Source organism: Eutrigla gurnardus (assembly GCF_963514095.1).
Source record: "Eutrigla gurnardus genome assembly, chromosome: 2".
NCBI classification, from domain to species: Eukaryota; Metazoa; Chordata; class Actinopteri; order Perciformes; family Triglidae; genus Eutrigla; species Eutrigla gurnardus.
Window position 1 is genome coordinate 2,766,134 of NC_139916.1, and position 6,000 is coordinate 2,772,133.

Below are 6,000 nucleotides of genomic sequence, written 5' to 3' on the forward strand. Positions count from 1 at the left end.
TCTTGTTGCTGCTTTTTGTTCTTGCAATAAGCAAATTGCTGGAAAAAATGTGAAGGTGATACCAAAAGCAACAATTGTAGGTGCTTTGCATCTGGATGGCAGGACATTTTATTGGGGTCGCCAAATAAATGTGCAGAATTTCTCCAGCAGTGTTGAATTGAACATGACTGCAGTACACCTTTGAGCCACACGAGGCAGCCTGGATGTTCGTATTGTTCTATTTGTAGCCCATTTATGACATAGTAATGTGAAAGGCTAGTGGACATTCTGTTTGTTTAATTGACGAGAAGGAAAAAAGAGACTAATTTAACGTGTATGTGTGTTCATTAACACAAAGTTGTGATTCATTAAACATATCTCTTTGAAAAGGCTGGTTTACCACCTCTCTGTGGTCTCATACAGATATGCAAAAAAGCATTCATCATTAAAATCGTTAAAGTTTGCCTTAATCAAATGTTCTTTATTGCATTACTTTTCTTGCTCATTTAAATATCTGTGGTTGTGTGTGTGAGGGAGGCATGTGAGTGTGGACCACAGTTTGTGGGTTTTCTTCTCTGTACCAGCAGCCTGGATGTTTAGAACTATTATAGATCATTTTGGTGGGAAAACCTACCCACTATTGATGGTTTGCAATGATTATTTGTCTTTGTGTGTAGTAGTTTGGTTGTCTGCTTATTGATGATGTGGACGGTTTGACTGATCAGGTCAATGTTGCAGCGATGTGACATCATTTGCAGATGCACAGAAACGCATGTTAATCTAACAATCAATGTAACTCAACCTTGGCTTTTCAGACTATCGGTTGGATAAAACAAGCTGTTTGACTTTGTTGTTTTGCATTCTTGGAAAATGGTCACGGGCGGTTTTTAAATTTCTCATAAAGTGATTAAAGCAAGAGGGAAAAGAACATATTAATCGATGATGGGGGGAAAATAAATAAGTTAGTTGCAACTAGTGATGGGACGATATAGGATAGGACGATAACACTCATTAACATAAGTTAATCATGGTGAACTTCCATTATCGGGGTAATTGTAAATATCGCCAGGAGCGCCTAGAATGATTGACATCTAAAAAAATATATATATAAAAAGTACAGAATGCAATTTTTCACAATAAAGTGTCTTCTCTGTGATGCAATACATAATTGTAATAACAGTATGTTTAAATGCCATTTTTATAGTTTTTAAAGCACATTTTGATGATCATCTGGACATTATCGTGAATCGCAATAATGTTTGTCGGGATGAAAACGTTTCCATGCCTAGTTTAGTTGCAGCACACACGCGCACACACACACACACACACACACACACACACACACACACACACACACACACACACACACGGGTCTAAATCCAGTGTTAATATAGTGTTGTTATTTCGACCACACGCAGGTCAATGGAAGGACATGGCTGCACTATTCCAGCTCCACTGTTGACCTGAACGGATCAAAAATAACCCCTCTTCCTCCTCCTCCTCCTCTTCCTCCTCCGTGACCTGAGGTACCAGAGTCCCTCCAGAAAAGCACCTGGCTCACTTTAAACACTTTAAACACAACAACCCCCCCCCCCCGTACTGAATCCCGTTACAACGTCAGCTAACGTGAGAGCTGCTCGTTACTCGTCACCACATTGACGTGCGTGTGTTCTTAACGAGCTAACCGGAGGCTAAACTTGACCGTTAAAACCACGTTAGCAAGCTAGCTAGAAACTAACGCTGCTGTTGTTGTTGTTTTGGGGCCCCGAGAAGACGTTAGCTCGTGCGATTAACTTCACGCGTTCCGACACACACACGGTGACTGACCCCCCCCCCCCCACGCCGATCGTGACACCCCGTGCCACGAATCAAGCCCGACGTCGCACTTACCGTTATCGCTGAAGCTCCGTCGCCTCGCTCCTCTTTCTGGATGCCCCCCTCCCCAGATATTCTACTCCATTCCCGGATGGTGTGGCTCGGAGCGGGCAGCAGCGAGAGAGCCGAGCCGAGCTGAGCAGGGGTGGGCCAGGGAGCCAACTCTTTTTCATTTGCATTCCAAACTGGCAACGTGACGCGTAGCCGACCAATGGATAGAGGAGGATACGAGGTTACCCCGCCCCCTCGCCGCTGTCAATCAACCCCCCGCCTCCCCCCTTCAGCCCTCATGCCCGCGCGCCTCGTCGCCTGTTCCATGCGCCTGTCAAGTGGCGAGCGCTGCCTTCGTCTCCATGGCAACACAGGGGATTTAACCCCTTACACTGTATTTGCAAGGTAGCTACAGTACAGTGGTGATCAGATCCCTTTACTTAAGTAGAATTAGCAATAGTAGTAGAAGTTGTTGTTGTAGTAGTAGAAGTTGTTGTTGTAGTAGTAGAAGTTGTTGTTGTTGTTGTTGTTGTTGTTGTAGTGTTTGTTGTAGTAGAAGTATAGTAGTTGTTGTTGTAGTAGTTGTTGTTGTAGTAGTAGTAGAAGTAGTATTAGTTGTTGTTGTAGTATTAGTATTAGTTGTTGTAGTAGTAGTAGTAGTATACTACTACTACTACAACAACTAATACTACTATAGTAGTAGTTGTTGTGATAGTAGTAGTAGTAGTTGTAGTAGTAGTAGTTGTTTTGTTGTTTTAGTAGTGTAGTATAGTAGTAGGAGTAGTTGTTGTTGTGATAGTAGTAGTAGTAGTAGTTGTAGTAGTAGTAGTTGTTTTTGTTGTTTTAGTAGTGTAGTATAGTAGTAGGAGTAGTTGTTGTTGTGATAGTAGTAGTAGTAGTAGTAGTTGTAGTAGTAGTAGTTGTTTTTGTTGTTTTAGTAGTGTAGTATAGTAGTAGGAGTAGTTGTTGTTGTTGTGATAGTAGTAGTAGGAGTAGTTGTTGTTGTTGTGATAGTAGTAGTAGTAGTAGTAGTTGTAGTAGTAGTAGTTGTTTTTGTTGTTTTAGTAGTGTAGTATAGTAGTAGGAGTAGTTGTTGTTGTTGTGATAGTAGTTGTAGTAGTAGTAGTTGTTTTTGTTGTTTTAGTAGTGTAGTATAGTAGTAGGAGTAGTTGTTGTTGTTGTGATAGTAGTAGTAGGAGTAGTTGTTGTTGTTGTGATAGTAGTAGTAGTAGTAGTAGTTGTAGTAGTAGTAGTTGTTTTTGTTGTTTTAGTAGTGTAGTATAGTAGTAGGAGTAGTTGTTGTTGTGATAGTAGTTGTAGTAGTTGTTTTTGTTGTTTTAGTAGTGTAGTATCGTAGTAGGAGTAGTAGTTGTTGTTGTTGTTGTAGTAGTATTGTAGTAGTTGTAGTTTTAGTAGTTGTTGTTGTAGTAGTAGAAGTTGTTATTGTAGTAGTAGTACTACTAGTAGTAGTAGTAGTAGTTGTTATTGTAGTAGTAGTAGTAGTAGTATTAGAAGTAGTAGTTGTTATTTTAGTAGTAGTAGTAGTTGTTATTGTAGTAGTAGTGTAGTAGTAGTAGTAGTAGTAGTAGTATTCGAAGTAGTAGTTGTTATTTTAGTAGTAGTAGTTGTAGAATCAGCTTTATTGGCCAAATAAACTCATACAAGGAATTTAGCAAAAAAAGCACAGGACAATGACATTGTAAATACTAAAGACATAGTATCATAAACATAATAAACACACGTTTGAACTACTATGTGTACAGATATAAGTATATTATATTTAATATCTTGTTAACATTTGGACATAGTATCAGCAAAACTGACATCAGATAAAATAAAGGGGATTGCTGTGCAGTAGGTGTAACACAAAGTGGGGTAAATATAAAAAGTGTAAAGCTTGTTTTATTTTTTATTTTGGTGTCAATATCGAGAGGAAACGATGAAAATGAGCACGTCATTCACAGAACCTTAATTTTAAGATCCTTTGGACATAATTGGTCCAGTGTGTTCAACAAAGAAAAAGGTTTCTCTCTCTCTGTTTATGTTGAAATGACTGGTCGTCCTGCACTGACCCATCCTCCCTCGTATTCAAGGATTCAAACACTGCACGTTCACATGGAAATGGCCAAGCGGCGCTGATGAAATGGACAGCAAATTGCTAATGTTTCAGTGTTATTGTGCTGCTTGCAATATGAGCAGTGGGGGTGGAAGGGGGGTGCGTTGAATAATTTATCAGAATATGACTTATTTGGTTGGCCCTTGAGTTAATTATGTGCTCTTTCATAGCTCCCCCGGCGCCTCGCAGCAGCATGAACGCAGTCGTTCCAGTAACTTGGTGAATCCCCAGAGACGCGTCGCCGTCGTGGCCTCGCAGCCGGGTGGACGGCGTGATATTAATGCCCTCGCAGAGGTAACGCTGCCTTCCAACCCTCTGCTCCGCTGGGCTGGAACATACCTAGCAAAGCGGTGTTTATACAGTATAATGGGGCCAGATGTAATGTGTAGATAATACACGAGAATCCTAATGGAATATTTATGTGGGCTCCCGTTCAGCTCGGTTGATCCTCCGTTGCAACAAGGTCGTTCTCTATCTCAAACCTGGAACTCATTCACCGGGGCCGAAACATCTTATTTCATAACTCTTTTTCAGTGTCTGTGTCTCTTTTTGCATTTCAGTTCATTCTTTATCATTTTAAAGACATATTTTGTTACTTGTATGAGCTTGTGCTTGAACCTCTTAGTGGTTTGTTCTTTTTTTCATCTCTACCAACCACGACAGCAACGCTGGTATTATCACCGTGGGAGTTTGTGTGGCATCGTGGTGAAATTATCGCCGTGGTAACGACCACAGCAGGGTTTTTCAGTGCTTTGCCAGGTGTTTGTATACAGTGTGTCTGTCTGAGGGCAGACTTTATTCTGCCCTCAGACTCATCCTAATAGTGTTGGATGTTGCACATGCCAGTAGCTGAAAGAATTATTTCTGCTGGTGAAATATACCGTGTCACTGTGTAATATGTTTTGTTAAGTTTGTTAAGATTTAGTGGTTTAAATCATGGGGAAGACGGGGGAGATCTATTTTAAATAGCCTTTCCGTTACTTGCTTTGATTTCATCTTAAGGTTAAAGAAATCGGCCTTAAATCTTATGACGAGTCAGCATTTCTGAGCCAGATTTCTTCATTACGTTATCAATCAGGTGATGGGAAAACAGGAAGTAGACCTTTGAAAGGAAACTGAAAACTGTGAGTTAGCAGAAATGACTTCAACTGGGATGCAGTCGTCTCTTCAGGGACAATTAAACACAACATGGTTGTTGTTGGTTTTTTACTACGGAGGATATTGTGAATATTTGAAGCAGGGTAAGCACTTTTTCTGTTATTCCTTTTTATTTTGATATATTACATGAAACGTACAAAGATGTCCTGAAATCTGCTGAAACTAACTGTACGCAGGAAACGTGACTTCCTCTGAGTAAAATCAGATAAAGGGATTAAACCAAAGTGGAAGATAGACCGGTATTAAGGTTCAAAACAGTTCGTCAATAGGCAAGAAATCAGTTTACATCTGGACCTGATTGGCTTACTCTTTAACTTACATGTTTTTTAAAGCCAACTTTGATGAAACACATTACTGCTTATGTCAATATTGACATTTCATGGTTGAAATTGGCTCAAAAATGCCATCTAGTGTTTTAAATCGGCACTAATCTGTCGATGGGACTTAACTTCGTCATGAAATAACAAATTAACGCCCACTAATCAGCCCCCCCCCCCCCCCCCCCCCTCCTTTCTTAGACCCACAGCTACACACTTTGAAGGGCAGCCCCCTTATTTGCATGATGAAGCATAATGAGTTGTAAAAAATAAATGTCAGAAAATAATACCTAAATAAAAAACTTTGAGGAAAGAAATTTGGGTTAAAATGCAATAGAAAATAAATGCATAAATTAATTAATAAAAACAAATTAAATTATTAAATTAAATATAAAATGTCAAAATTAATGAAAATAAATAATGAGAAAATGAGTGTAGATAAATCCAACAATTAATAGAAATGTAAATAGATAGAGGCAAACAAAAACAGATATATTCATTTGTTACACATTTTATTAATTAGTCCATGCCTACATTTACTTTTAATATTATTTTTGGTACACT

The 6,000-nt window shown here is 39.3% G+C and overlaps 1 protein-coding gene across 1 annotated transcript in view; it reads right to left on the bottom strand.

Annotated features, from left to right (window-relative positions):
- phc2b (polyhomeotic homolog 2b) overlaps positions 1-2,002 on the bottom strand; it is a 32,158-nt gene extending 30,156 nt beyond the window's left edge. The window contains exon 1 of the mRNA XM_084033393.1: positions 1,870-2,002. The gene's annotated coding sequence lies outside the window, so the exon portion shown is untranslated. The remainder of the gene's footprint in view (positions 1-1,869) is intronic.
- Between the last annotated feature and the right edge of the window lie 3,998 nt (positions 2,003-6,000).